The sequence below is a fragment of the Lagopus leucura genome, unplaced genomic scaffold (genome assembly GCF_019238085.1).
Source record: "Lagopus leucura isolate 7727_CA_CO unplaced genomic scaffold, USGS_WTPT01 Super-Scaffold_100002, whole genome shotgun sequence".
Classification (NCBI taxonomy): Eukaryota; Metazoa; Chordata; class Aves; order Galliformes; family Phasianidae; genus Lagopus; species Lagopus leucura.
In genome coordinates this window covers 69,011,103-69,027,116 of record NW_024962263.1, presented here as the reverse complement: position 1 = coordinate 69,027,116, position 16,014 = coordinate 69,011,103, and the positions used below count along the sequence as shown (strand labels likewise).

Sequence of the window (16,014 nt, the reverse complement as noted above, 5' to 3'; positions counted from 1 at the left end):
TGGAGAGAAATGAGGAACTCTGGCTGGTAGGGTTTGCTATGCCATTCTGGGAGGTGCAGGAATGTACAAGTGATCAGGGCACTTTGCCACTGCAACTCACACCCTGATAAATGCTTTTAAGTCAGAGCTGCTGCTTGGTCTGCGTGTGTGGGAGCAATCAACCTGTTCTTCCCCTGTCTGTGTGGGATGACTGGGTGCAATATGAGTGTCACACATTGCCTGTATTTACAGCCCTGTTCTCACCAGGTACATTTTGTGTCGTCAAGACCAGAAGCTTCAGGAATAAGGTATTTTTTCTCACCACCTTTCCCCTACGCATTGCCTCCCGCCACTCTTCTCAGTGAATATTTAAGATATAAGGCAGAATGGTGTAACTGAGCAACTCCTGAAACTGGGAGCACCCAGGACTGGGAGTGCCAGAGCAGACTTTGAATGGGCTGTGATGAATGGTCCCAATGTTAAGCACCTAGTGCATGTCATGGGGTCTTTCTTTGCCCTGACCTAAGAACATTTCTAGTGCTCTTTAGAGAGCCTGTGTGTTTAATCAGCAGCATGTGCGGGTGGGAGGTGAGGCTGTGTCTCTTTATATACTACTTACTCGTTTTTACCCACTTCCTAAATCCTTCACCAGAGTCTCAAGGGATTATTCGTTTGATATAAAGCTAATAACTTGTGTATCTTTCCAGTATTTAGGTAAGTGGAAAAGAGCCCGTTTTCCTAATCTCATTGGCATCTAGATTGTATTTTATGGATTTTATCATATGGAACTAATATTTCAGTACATTTCAGAAAAGACTATGCTTAATGCAATCCAGCATTGCTGATTGTACTGGCCAATTTTTACAACATTATGAAACAATTAAGATGATACATATGCAATATGAATATGGCATAAGTAAAATATGAGCTGAGCAACATGATGGTGAGCAGATTTATTTATGGGATGCTTTTTGCTGGATACTTGACTGAATGAAGAGAGATAGGGGCAAAAGTGTTGGGAAGGTGCCTCTCTGTAAGCCTGAGACCCATGCATACAGCACGTTCAGCATGTAGTAAATGCAGGATGGAGTGGCCAGAAGAGACATCAATGTGCACAGGTCCTAACAGTTGTCCCTTCTGCAAATCCATGCTGAAGTCCTACAGAAAATCCACAGGAGAGCAGGAGTTTTGCCCTTCCTGTTCCATCTGTGTGACAATGTTAAAGCCATAACTATTGCTCAGAACGTTTGGTTGGTGTTACGCCACTGGACTTATTCGTAGTGGACTGCAGGTTTGCTGGGCTGCAGGCATGGAGATGTGAGAATGTAACTGTCCTGGGAACATTCCTGGAGTGGTGAAAAGCAAGGTGCAACACCCTCTAAATTCTGGGCTCAGAGGAAGAACAGACATACAGTGCTGGTAAATTATTTGAATAAAAGCTGACGATGAATCTCTTGTATGAGCTCTGTGCAATCGTTTTAGCATTACAAGACCCTGCTGTCCCATGCATGGTGCCTGGCAAGAATTTATCACCAATGGTCTCATGGCACTGATCCTGTGACTGCTCTCCTGAAGTCACCGCTGCTGCTATTTCCACAGCTTTGCAGCGATCTCATGTATCAAAGTCCTACTGCAGTCTCTCCTCCTGTCCACCTCTACTGTGCAGGGGGCTTGTGGGACTCCAGGAGTCTCTCACTTTATTTTCCTTTAAGCAAATTACTTCTGCACATTCAGCTGTGGGAGGGGAATGGGATTCTGGCAGCTTTAATGAAGTCCAAGGGTATTTAGGTTCAAGTGATGACAAATGAATGTAATTAATGTATTAAAGTATGAGTCTGTAAGTACTCCCACCCTCAGAGTAGTTTTGCTTGTTTTTAAGAGCAGTTTCAAAATATAATTCATTATGTGATCTGTGGGGATGTTGAGCCAATTTCCACTTGGATCCATATCCTTGAGGACTGTAAGGAACGTGTTATTCTGCCTAGCACCAGGGATAATGCGTGCTTCTCAGGCTGAATTCATGTGAATTGCTTTCAAGTAGCAGTACTCAAGCGAGCATCTGGTTGGACTGAAAACTCCAGAGAAGGCATCTCCAAAGGCTCAGGCACATATGTAGTCAGATCTGTCCTGGCTCTTCCTAGTAGTCACTGCTTTCACTCAGATGCAGCTTTTGCTTTGAATATACTTGCTTGCCAGCACTGCCAGCTGTGGCAAAAACCACAATTTCTGTCCAAGGTTCCCAGCTCTGTATTTCAGAAATATGATCCACACTACCTTCTCTGAGTTTTACCACTTGTAGACCCAAACGTTGTCCCAGTGGTTGCATACAAACTTTCATCAGAATTCTGAAAGTGTTGAGGATTTGGATTTCTCCTCAGATGCCTTCAGAAATCTTTCTTTCTTTGATCTTTAGGATTGGTTAATTTGTGATCTTTATCGAGCTTTATTGATTTTTGTTGTTTGCTCCTTTGGTTGACATATTTACTACCTTAAGAGAAAATATGTTTGGATTGCACAAAATGTTTTGCCGAGAGAGAGCTGATACACCTACCTTTTACCTTTCTAGGTTTGTCTTCTATTTTATGGGTCTTAGGTTGTTTGGATCACATGATTCAGAGGATGAGCTGGAGCAGGAACCTAATCCAAGTGGCCTGAACTGCCCCTGATTACCTCAGTCTCCAGAGATAGCTTGTAGAGTCCATGCAGGTTTTTCACACCGATCAAACATCTTCCCAGGAAGATTTGAAACAGCAGAAAATCTCTTTAAATTTACTCAGTCATCCACATGATAGGAAATATCTCCCAGTGATTTGGAAAAACTATGGCACGGCAAAGCAAAATTGTTTAATATATCTGTAGCCAATATGAAGTCTCTGTATAGAGAGGCACTAAAGAATTAAGAATCCAATGAAAGAGTCCAAAACCAGGAAGGATAATTATTTAATGAAACGAATATTTTTTAGGGGCTTAAGGTATTTTAAAACCTATTCCACGTAGCATGTATATGCCATCTTGACTTATTCTTTCATCGGGAACTGCTTAACTGGATTACATTTGCACACAGAACTACAAACTGGAATAGGTGATGCAGGTATTTTAATTAAGTCTTCTTAAAGTATATAGAATGCAAAATACAAATAACCAATAGTTGTGCATGCAGTTTGCATGGTCAACCAAACAAAAAATTTAGAACTCCTCCGAAACTTTAATCCATCATACCATGTATTGTGTGCAAATACCTATTATAATGTCTCAAGTGCTTTAAACCACACAACTCTCCAGCTGAAGTCTCTGGTTCAATTAAAGTCTGAAAATGCCCCAAAGCAAATAGCTACAGTGATGTAAGTAAGGAAATCAGCACTAAAGAAAAGCCCCCTGAACAGCAGTAATCATACTATATCTCTCTAGTCAGTTGTAAAAATCACGATTTTTCATTTCCCGATGAAAATTAAAATATTGAGTTCTGAGGTGTGCACTTACAGTCTAATAAAATATTCACTTTGACTTGTAACAAAAACGCACTCAATTTCTGAAAAACATGACTTGGTACCAGTCTAAATATTTCATCACTATTATTTATCCAGAAAGAAGTATTGGAAGGCCTTTGTAGTTGAGACAACAGGTGTCTTCATAACAGTCCATTGAAATGTACAAACCATGTACAGGGGTGATTCTGTTTCAAATTGTAAAAAAAAATATCTATAAGAGTTTGGTTAAGGCTCAGTAAGGCTATAGCCCTTAGTAGCTGCTTGCTGCACTATGTGACGTGAGTGAGTAGTGACCGTGCATCTGCATAACCTCTCCATCACCTTCCAGATGAATGTGGCTTTGCGGGTAATAACTGCCTTACTGTACCTCCAAGAAAAGGCCTTTTGTAATAGTTCTGCTGCTGAGAGTGTGTATTCAGTTTGCACTTGGACTGTGCTGACCCCTCACCATCAGCTACACAAAGTAGGCAGAAATGTTGGCCACGTCCGGACTCCAAATGGCATGAAAGAGCCATGGAGAGGCACAGCAGAGCTTCCTAGGTCTTTGCTGACCAGAGAGTAACTCAAATTATGATAGGTAGAAGAGTCATAAAGAAAACGGAATGGGTAAAGTGAATTGGTTGGAGATCTCTCCCAGGCTGCATGGTGCTTTCTTTTGGGTCTTTCTGTACATGCCCCAGGATGATTTATTCTTCTGTGAGGATCTGTTCAGTCAGACTGAATCTGCATACCAATGAGGTTTGTGCTGAGTAGTCTCACTCACTGTCCCACTCTGGATGCCATCCTCAGCCCCTCTGGAGCAGGCCTAGAAATTCCATGAAGGTAAAACCCAGCTGTATTCACAGTCAGACCACGGCTGGCACCCAAAAGATTGGGTGCTTGCAAACAGCACAAAATATACTTCCAACAGTTGTACAGTAGACTTCCAAACATCTACATGCAAAGCCTAGGACAAACCACATAGTCTTTCCACTCTAGTGGTAGAGTGGATTATTAAAACTTCACTCTGCAGCTCTTATACAGATGCCTGGCTATTTATGAATTTTCTGACTGTTAATCAACTGAAGAAGTAGTTTCAGAAGCCAAAAAGGTGCTGCAAAGACCAGCCCAGGATGCGTCACTTTGCTTCAAAGGGCAGAGTGGATCTGTGCGACACGGGCACAGCTCAGGGCTCTCTGCTCCACAGATAGAATTGGCCCAAACCAGATAAGCAGAGAGAGACATCTGAGCTATTTGAAACAAATCCAGCTGAAGCAGTCAAAATAGTCTCTACTTGATATTAAATTAGCACTCTCTGAACTGCACAATCTGATTTTGAGATCTTTCCTCCAACATAAAATGGGCTGTGAATGACTCAGGTATTTGCCTTGTCTGTTAAGATTTCATAGAATGGAATCATAAAATCATAGAATCACAAGGTTGGAAACGACCTGTAAGATCATCCAGTCCAACTGTCTTCTCATCACCATTGCTACTACAAGCACTAAACCATATCTTGCGGCTCCTCATCCAGGTGCCTCTTGAACACTGCCAGGGACGGCGACTCCACCACCTCTCTGGGCAGCCATTCCAGTGCCTGACCACTGTCTGAGAGAAAAAGTTTTTCCTCATGTCCAAAGGGTTAGTGTTAGTTAGTTAGCTGTTGTAGTGGAGTAGATATGGCAACTGCTTATAGGAGAGATGACACATTAAATCCTGTTTCTTATACACTCATATCTTTCAAAATATTAAACTTCTCTATTGACCATTACTATAATGTTTTCTTACTTTTTGAATATGCAGGTTTTTTGCAGCTGCTGCCAAACCCAGGCTTTTGATTTCCCAGAGACTAGGACAGTACTCTCCTTCATTTGCAGAAATTCAGCGGGGGTGATCAACCTTTCTGCAGTATAGCCATTTGTTTGTTCTCCTGCTCAGATTTTGTTTCTGGGCAGTTTATCGACAGAAGCTCAGACTAATGTCACGTCGTGCAGAAATTCCATTTCACACATTGATATGGATTTAATTGTATTAGAGAAAGAAGATAAACCTGCCTTCTGAAAGCACATCACATTGTAAGCAACTGTGTCAGTGGCCTTACTTAATCAGATTATTATATAAATTACCACAATGCTGATTTGGCAGATTTTCCAGCTTGCTCTACTTCCCCTTGACTCAGAGAAGGGCGGTGCAGAATTTGGTCCATTGACTTGGGTTCATCCAAGGAGACTGACTCACCCAAAAAGCCCAGGTTCTCCAGAGCAGTGCCTAATCTGCAGCCATATTCAGGCCCTCCAAGACAACTTCAGATTTGTGTGAGTTTATTATTCTGTCCTTGAATGTTTCCCAATCATCCTTTTCAGATATATAGCAAACTGTTTCCTAAATGAACTTTAAGCCAGGACATGAGGCTCACTCATTCGTTTGTGTGCTCTTGGCTTCCTGCAAGCAGCACTAGCTCTGTGGTTTTGTGAAATGGACTCATTTATCACCGAATGTGATGGTGATGATACCACCACCCTGTATGAGTGTCAGACGCCTCACAGCTGTCTGATCAGACAGATTTCTTGTTCCTCTGGCAAGGTTCCATGAAAGACACAATGCTACAGATGAAAGGTCAATTTTATATAATGGATGAAAATCATGAGTAGCAGATTAAACTAGTTTTCTGGTAAACAGGGCCGTTACTTTCCAGTAAATAATGTCATGAATTACTTGATAAATAACACAAGTTCTGAGATAAAGAAGATACTCATTAAAGTGATGGAAAATTAGGCATTTCTATGAACTCAAATATTCCTTTGGTGTTCTTTCCACTATGATCTAGTCCTTGAAATATTTACTAACAGGTCATTTTAGCAAGGCTAACTAATGAATTCTGTGTAAGAGTTTAAGCTCAGTCTAGGGAGATAGTACTCTTTAAGCAGTATTTGTTTTCTGATTTATAGGAATGGGTGATGGTAAAAAAAAAGGGGTGCAACCTCTCAGGAATACCCTTTCCAAGGAGTACACTAAAAAGACCCTGGGCATCCCCCTGTACTCCTGACCTTCCTGACCCTCCTTACCACTTGCATCACAGCCATTTTAGGCAACTGTTACAATTTTTGCTCATGAGTCAAAGCACCTCCCCTGTCAGCAAGTTCATGGAGAAGGTTGCTTTGTAGAGGTAGGAGATTTTCATGTGGCTTTACTTGCAGCAAAATTACAGTTGGCATGTCTGCCAGCCAGTACAACAAACAGAACCATCCCTTCTGCAGTGGAAAGGGATTAATAAAAAGAGGAAAGATTTCTAGCCTAAAATACTCATTTCTGTTGTCTTTACAAAAGTAGAGAAGACAAAATCACTGGGGATTCTTGCACGATGAACAGGAAGTAATATAATCTAGTCAAATAAGAAAGTATGTTAAAGTAACTGTCTTTCAAATAACTCCTCAGCAGAGCTAGACAAATCCTAGAGAGCACTTGTGAGCCATAGGTAGTGGGTCTATGAATGGGAAAAAGAAGCTTCAAAAAGCTCTTCTAGTACAGGATCATATGTCCTGTTAAAACTTAACTTGATAAGCTAAGAAATTATAACTAGTAGATTCCAAGACCTTGAGGAGACTCAGTTTAGTAACCCTGCAAGATCCTTTCCAGTTCTTTCCCATCACAAAGCCACTTCATGTGAATGTGTTTTAGTCATTTTATTTGATCCTTCTAAAGGTCCTTCTAAGCTGTGGTGCAACAGGGTTTCTCTTTGTGCAGATAAGAGAGGAAGTGTTGCTGTGCACATGCACACATACCTCCTTATGCAAGTTCTTGCAGAGTTCTCTGCATGCCGGTCTGTGTCCTGTCCTCTTCTATTTGAAGGCCCAGTCATCCAGAGCTATAGCAGGAATAGGAAGCTGCACACTCAACGTAAGGAATGTAGTGCCATGAAGGCCTCTGTCCACACCCCATGGCTTCTTAGCCCTGTCCAAGCTTCTCCATGCTTTCTTGCACAAGTTCACTCCAAAAACAGTATTTTCTTAAGGCTTCAGTCAGTGAACACTGACCAGTGGTTAAAATCTGTTAGTGAGGAGTGCCTGCCAGAACTTTGTTCCTTGGGCAAACTGTACTGGAGAGCCTGCTGAGACTCCCTCTCCTCCTCTATCAGACAGGGCTGCAAATCAGACAAAGATGTTAATCAGGCAAACAAATATTTATACAACATCATTGACTGTTGCAGCCTAGGGTTGCTGTGGAAAAAAACAACACAGTAAATTTTTATAAACATCTCTTACTAGTGTCCTGTTCTTTACAAATTACAACACGTTTGCTTTCTAAATTATTTTCAAGGGGGATGAGGAATGAACCACAAAAATACACATTCTGCAATTATAATTCATCTCCAATTTAGTTGGAGGAAGCAGATTTGCAGATATATTTTCATCCAAACTGGCTTCCTTTAATATTTCTGTCTTTTTCCATCTTGTCCGAATAAACAGACACAGAGTACAATAAAAAAGGGAATCTGCTATTATTCATTTCTTCCTTCTGGCTGCTGTAAAGACCTCTGTTTATTGTTTGTTTTGGAATACATAATATTCCATAATAGCTTTTCTTCCTCACATGTTTACTGGTTTCTGCCTTGTCAGATGTTATTCTCAACTGACACACGGTGGATTTGACTGCTGGGAGACCATCACCAGGATCTCTTTCTGAACCATCTGGAAATCTCTACCTAGAGCTCTGCACAGAAAGTGACAAGAGCCCCCTCGCTACTTTTCTTAATGGCACCTGCAGTGTGTGGGGCAATGAGGCCACATGCCATGCAGTCCCCACAGATGGGACAGGGCCTTCTTCCAGCTCCTCATCAATGCCCTTGCATTACTGACATAGATGCGACAGCTGCTACCAGATTTTCTGTACCTTTCACCCAGTTTACTTTCTGTAAATGAATTCATTCTCACTATCTGCATTCACACTCATTTATCCTGTTCTCAGAGATCTGAGCTGTGATATTACTTTGGGACAGATACTGTAAAACTTTGCACTCAAGAATAGATGACCTGTGCAGGAAACATCCAGTCTTCCATCTTCTTGCTTCCCATGGGGCAAGAGGTGTATATGAACACTGGACATGATAGCGCAGGTCTTGATCAGTGGCTCATGAGCCAGCCCCCTGTGTTCCAGTTCATTGGCATTCTGCACAGGTGCACCCTCAGGCCCTTGGGGAAACCGTGGGCAGTGACCGAACTGTGAAAAGAGCATTAAAAAGTGGAACCTGTAAAGCTAGGCTTACCCAAGGATGTGTGACTGCTGTTACTTGTGCTATTCAGACATTTTAAGAGATGCAATTCTACACTTTGATATTTTTCTCCAAATTACCCTAAACTGTTAAAACTTGAAAACAAAAGTCTTTACCAATCTGGAAACAATATGTATTAAAGCTGGAACACTAATTGGGTTTCCAAACACCCTCCCAAATAGCATTTAATTTGAATTATGGATGCAAGCTGCAGCTGTGTTCAAATAAGAATGATGGTTCATGGTTCCATCCTTCCAGGATGTGACTGTAACTTTGTAGTTTTATCATCAAGCTGAAGGGTCATTTCTAATGACTCCCTTAGCAGAAATCTGCCATGGCCAACACCGTTTGGAAATTTGGAAATGTCTTCGAGATGTGGTCTCCAATGCCACGTAATACAGAAGTAAAGCTGAGCTCTTATCTATCATCAACTGCAAAGATTCCCATCATTGGGAATGAGGTATTCAAACATTCATTCAGATATTGAAAAAATTCCTCCTCTGTTGCAGCACGCGCCCAGTATTATATATTATATATTATATATATATATTATATATTCAGTATAAGAACCAGGCAGATTTATCCCAAAACACTCAACCTGCATCTGTTGGAGTGTGTAGATGGGAGTTCAGTAAATTGACAGCTGCAGAGTAGGTCTCCAGTTCTCCTGACTGTGTCCTCAAAGCTCTCCAAAAAAACCCAAACCAAACCAAAAGAGAAAGGAAAAAAATAAAATAAAAACCACACCAAAAAACCCAAATCCAAATGAAAATCAACACCACCACCAAAAAAAACCCTTTTCATTCTTCTCACCTGGAACCCAAATCTGTTCATTCTTTTCACCTGCTCTGTTGCTGCCCAGTCTGTCTCAGCCTGATGAATTTCTAGCTCCAATTCCAGTAAGCCCTCCCACATCTCACAGGATCATTTCTGAACTGTAACACAAAAATCACAGAGTCACAGAATGGCTTGGGTTGTAAAGTATCTCAAGGAATACCATATTCCAACCCCCTGCTGCAGGTTAGAACTTGATCCAGGTTGCCCAGCACCTCAGCACCCCATCCAAACCTGGTCTTGAACATCTCCAGGGATGGGTCATCCACAGCCTCTCTGAGCAATGTGTTCCAGCACCTTACTACTCTCTCAGTGAAAAACATCTAATCTTAATCTCCCCTTTTTTAGTTTAATACCATTTTCCCTTGTCCTGTCACTATTGACCCATGTAAAAAGAAAATATCCTCATGGTGCAGCTATGCTTGTGGTCAGACTTCAGTGTGCTGTTACTTTAATTTGACTCTTATAAGCATGAACAGATTCACATCTTCAGGCAGGAAAGCAACCCATCAGTGGTTTCTTTGCTCTTGATTTGTATGCATGCCTCTGACTCTCACTGTGACTGCCACAGCCAAAAGGAGAACCAGATCTCCATTTCATTCAGCCTTTCATAAATAAAAATATCATTAAATGCTATTTAAAATATGTTACACTTAACAAATTGACATGAAGTCCCTCACAATTTATTGCATTTGGCAATATTAATAAATGCGGTCTATATTTTACAAATCAAGAACATGCTTGCTGGAGGTGTGTGCATTGGAAATCACTTCTATCCAGAATCCTGCTCTTATTTCCATTAGGAAGTGTTTTCTCCTGTTTTACTGCATACACGTCTGTGAGAGTGACTACAAGATACATTTTAGTCAAACAGTGTATTTTCTCTCTTTCCACCAGATGGGAAATGCTTACTCCTCATTGAAAATGTCATGTTGTATTGATTATCAATCACAGTAAAACATTACAGGAGCTTGAATTATTTAAGAAAAAGAAGAAAAGAAAAAGAATTCAGAAGACAGAACAATAGGAACAATTAAATATTGCAAAATGCTTTGTCATTTTACTGTGGAAAGACTTTGGGTTAAGTCAGCAATGCCATCCTCCATATTCTTATGTGAATTAAGTTGTTACTAATTTTTTACTTTTTCTAATCATAAGAACATTTTGTAGAGCTGTCACAAATCACAGAGCCTTATCCAATGCAGATGTGCTGGTAGGTGCACAGAAGTGTTTCAGTCTATGACTGATGTCCCAAATATGGCATTTGCATGAGGTACCAACCCTGCAGAGGTTGTTTTACCTGTGCAGTAAGCTACATCTTGTATGTACAGCTTGACTAGAGGAGAAAGCACTAAAGTCTGGGATTTTGATCCAGTTTGTTTGGAGTTTCACTTTTCTACAGCTTCTCTGAGCAATTCCAAAGCCATTGCAGACAGTTTTCTTTTAACCGTGAGTCCTGCTGCTTCCCAGACTCAGGTTGTCCAGACCACCCTTCAGTATCTCTGAGCAGCCGAGACCCCAAATCAGTCCTGGGTCTGACTCTGCCCTTCAGGGAAGGGGTGAAGACAGTCACAGAATCACAGAATCACAGAATCACAGAATTGTAGGGGTTGGAAGGGACCTCCAGAGATCATCGAGTCCAACCCCCCTGCCAAAGCAGGTTCCCTACAGCAGGTCACACAGGTTGGCATCCAGGCAGGTCTGGAACATCTCCAGAGAAGGAGACTCCACCACCTCCCTGGGCAGCCTGTTCCAGTGCTCCGTCACCTCACTGTAAAGAAGTTCTTGCGCACATTTGTGCAGAACTTCCTATGCTCCAGTTTCTGGCCATTTCCCCTTGTCCTGTCTCCACTCACCACTGAAAAGAGTCCAGCCTCGCCATTCTGCCCCCCACACCTTAGATGTTTATAGACCTGGATCAGGTCCCCTCTCAGTCTCCTTTTCTCAAGACTAAACAGACCCAGTTCACTCAGCCTTTCCTCATAGGAGAGATGCTCCAGGCCCTTCACCATCTTCGTGGCCCTCCGCTGGACTCTTTCCAAGAGATCCCTGTCTTTTTTGTACTGGGGAGCCCAGAACTGGACGCAGTACTCCAGATGAGGTCTTACCAGAGCAGAGTAGAGGGGGAGGATCACCTCCTTTGACCTGCTGGCCACGCTCTTTTTAATGCACCCCAGGATGCCATTGGCCTTTTTGGCCACAAGGGCACACTGCTGGCTCATGGCCAACCTGTCATCCACCAGGACACCCAGGTCCCTTTCCACAGAGCTCCCCTCCAGCAGGTCATCCCCAGTCATGAATATGAAGACAGAAGGATCTACAGAGATACTGAAGCCTTTAGGTCAGATAATGAAACTGAACCGGAGGAGAATGGATCTGCAGAAATGTAGCCTTTGTTCTCAGCCATTTTTGGATGTTTGGTCTTTCATTAACCCACATCCAATAACCCATTACAAAACCAAGGTGGTTCTTCTGCAAAGTGCACTGGGAAGATTTGTGCTTTAAGTGCAAAATGAAATTCAGGGGCTGATCCTCAAACTCCTTTGCTGGGTTTACCTACTGTATTTCTCTCCTGTAGCACCAAGACTTTACCTCTTCTTGTTCCCGCACATGCTAGCATGTTCACACTCTTTGTACATCCAGGGGCAAGCTGCAGCTTTATGGCCAAACTTACAAATCAAGATGTTAGACTGCCTTATCGCATTTAAGTATTTTAAATATTTTCTGTTATGATGAAAGGGCCTTTTGTGTTCACGGTTAAAGCTGTCAGGGCTCATTTTTCTTGATCTGTGCATTTAATCTAAGCCAACTAGTATACTTACTCCTGATAGGTACACTAAACAGATTTCAGTACCTGCCTTGTCCTTTCTGTTATGTATTAAAATTCTTACTCCCCTTTTTCATTGATAGCACTGTAAATGTGATCTGATGAATCTGTTGTCAAGAAGCTGTCATTCTTTTCAGTTTTATATTTCTCAAATGAAAAAATGTTGGGGATGAGATTATGTACTCACAAACACATGCTCTTTTTCCCACTGTGCTTCTTTATATTAAGGCTGACTTTGACCGACCGACCTCAAGTCAGCAGAAATCTTGCATGTGTTCATATTTAGGCTTCAAGAGTTTGTTGGGGTTTTTTTCCTATTATTCTACCCTTGCATTCTTTTAAGTATCTAACTTTCAAGGAGTCAACAATATAAATTAAAAAATTTCTGTCTGATCTGATTTAGTATCTGATTTAATATATTTATCATAGAGAACAGAGAGTGTCCAGTATTAAAAAGATATGAAGATTTTGTCATCTTAACTCTTCCTGAACTTGAAAAAGATGATTCTATATAACCTTTGCTGCTGTATTATATCCACTATTTGCAGTAAGCATTGCCAAGTTTAAACAGTGTTCTTTTAATGAACATTCTATAACTTCAGATACTCAGCTATCCTGATGACAGTCATGTCTTGTCTTTGCAGAAGCATTATGAATATCACCACCAATTGTGTTTAACCTCACTTTTATTTTCCTTCTGTGCTAGTGCCACTTGTTTGCAGTAGTGGCTGGGACTTGCTTCCAACAACATATTTCACCCAGAAATACTGGCATAAATCATGCTGTCAGAATGGAAAACAAGTTAAAAAGTATCCATAGGAATTTGCTGCTTTGTGAAAAACGCTGGGAGAAAAGAATAAAGTTTTAAGAGTTACAACTTGTGAAGTGAGAAAAAGATCAGGTCCAGGGAATGTGTCACAGTGAAATATGTAGATGTATGGAAGGACTGGACATTCTTCCCAGATAAACTTTCTGGATATTAATGGCCGCATTTTTAGCATTACATGACTGTTCCATCCAGATTTGGGACAGAATCCAAGGATTTTGTTGCACTGAGGTATGCATTTAAGTGACATCTTGACCTGAGGCCAAAATTCGGGGGCTCCTTTTAGGTGGCTTTGTGCAGTCAGGGGAGTTGTGCCCACGCTGAGACTGCTTGCCCTCCGAAATGTGCTGTCACCCAGCTGCAAATGCTCCCAGCTCCTCTTCCAGGAGCTCCTCTCCAAAATGTACTGTACATTATACTAGATAAGGGAAAGAATTTCAGGGATTTTTTTCAAACCATTAAAGAAGTTGCATCATCGGTAATACATCATCTCTAACACAGCACTCCCTGCCAAAGAAAATCCCACACAATCACATAAAGGCAACAAGCAAAGCAGCAGACATGAGCGAACCCAGAATTCCTGAATCCCTGTGTTAGACTGCTACTGTTGCCTAGAACATATACTTCACATGAAAGACCCAGCACACTGATCCACACATTATTTAGACATCTAAGCTGCTTGGCTACAAATCCCCAAGGTTAGGCGGTGCTGGCTGCCTGGGCAGACAAGAAACAACAGGCACAAAAAGCAGACCCTAAGCCTGTGGTGTACTCAGTTCAAGGATGGAAAGGGAATGTGGGAAACATTTTTCAAGTTTTATTTTTGTCTATATGAGAAGTGATACAAGTTTATTTACTAAAAGAATGTGATACAAGAGAAAGGCACTTTCAGAGGTTTTATGTGGTGCTGTATGTTTAAAACACTTTGTAGAATCCATCTCCAAATTGATCACGGTCACTGTGGGTAAAACTTATCTGACGGCTTGGACAGCATTTAGATAGTACTTCCAATAAGCGGGAGCCCAAACTCCCTCCGCAGCAGGAAGAAGGCAAAATTTCATCCTGCAGCCTCTCACAAGGGCTGGGAGGTGTGTTGGCAGATGTGCACCTTCTTACATGCTGGGGCCATACCACTGGGAGTAGAATCATAGAATTACAAGGTTGGAAACGACCTACAAGATCATCTAGTCCACCAGGGCACTTCTCCATGCGCTGCACAGAGCAACTCTTTGGTCTTGTCTTTTTGGCATTCAGCCCTAAGGCTCTCTACTCCTGAAAGAACACTGTACTTATTTTCCTCTACAGCACTACTAAGGAATAGGTTTGGGAGAAGGGCTAGAGATACCAAGGCTGGCCTGATCTACATGGCCTATGCAACGCATAGTGAAGTGCTTTCTGCCCTGTGTTGCAGCTCCCACAGGAGGGAGATGGAAGGCCCATGTGAACATGTAGGCACTCTGGTGTCTCTACCCTCTAAGGTAGACTGTAAGCCTCAAAAGGACTTCCAAAGGGGATGTAGCTGAGCCCAAAGCTACAACTCATGAAGAAATACATATCTTTGTTATTCTGATGGATGTTGGTTTGGCATATCCTTAAAATTCTCACAGTAAGATATATTCTGCAGCCTCCCCACATAATCCAGTACAGGACTTCATTGCCTTACTGACAGAAACATATTCCTTTCTCTAACCAAAACCTTGTGGTAGTTTAAGCCCATTGCTTCTTGTCCTGACCATTACAGACAAAAAGAATGAATTATTCCCTCCTGGCTTACAGCAGTCTTTATTTAATCTTTGATACTTGCTGTCATATTCTAGTCTCAAGTTTTCTTCCTTCAGATTAACTCCTTCTCCTTCAGCCTTCCTTTCCTGTCCTGTTTTCCAGACCTCCTTCATTCTCCAGATGCACAGTTTCTGGGTGATTCACATCTGTCTCAAAGCATTGCACCACTAGCAGTTCCACAGAGTCCTTGGACAAAGCTGAGAGAAGCAGAAAGAGTATTTAGTCTGGCAGTAAACTTGGTAAAGGTAATCCAGTGAGGCTGATCACTGTTCATATGTCAGTACAGCACTGGATTGTCACATCTGAGAGCAATAACTCTCAAGGAGCCTACACTCTACTATAGCCTGAGGTCCTTTGCTGCATGAGACCTATCAAGGTAGTTGTTTTCCAGTTGTGTTTCAGCTGTTGTTTGACCTTATCATGAAAAACACACAGAACACACATTAGTCATAAAGTCAAAAAGCTCCAGACATACCATATATTTAGTGATTTCATTAAAAAAATATTAGTTCAAATCTTCCCTTTTAGACTTTGCTTGTCTTCTCAGTTTATTTGAAAAGCCTGGTGAAGATGCTACCTAAGATTTACATTACATGATCCTAATTCACTAAGATTCTTTCCTGCAGAGTATTGAGTTCATCATAAATCTGTGTCCAGCACTCAGATCAAGTGTGCAAAATATACTTCAAATTGGGACAAGGAGGAGCTGTTTGAGATTCATTAGGAGCAATGAGTGGACCTTTTCTTTAGTATAAGTTATGCTGAAAGGCAACAAAATAGTATCAGTCTTGAATTTGGATGTTTTTTCCATTAACATGGGGCAGAAGCAGTCTTGCTACTTGTCCTTACTATATTGAACGTTGCAACTTCATCAGAAGGATCTGGCATAACTAGAACAAGAATCACAGACCCTCCTTTTTTTACTGGCAGCAAAGAGATTTTTTGTATTTTCCTACTGGAAAAGAAAATGAAACAAAACCTAAATTCAGATTTTTTTTTTTCTGTTTACTTTTGCATTTTATTTTCAAGC

The 16,014-nt window shown here is 41.4% G+C and overlaps 1 long non-coding RNA gene across 1 annotated transcript in view; it reads left to right on the top strand.

Annotated features, from left to right (window-relative positions):
- The first annotated feature begins 228 nt into the window (after positions 1–228).
- Positions 229–16,014, top strand: part of LOC122178481 — a 39,873-nt gene continuing 24,087 nt past the window's right edge. The window contains exon 1 of the long non-coding RNA XR_006178341.1: positions 229–287. This is a non-coding gene — a long non-coding RNA (uncharacterized LOC122178481). The remainder of the gene's footprint in view (positions 288–16,014) is intronic.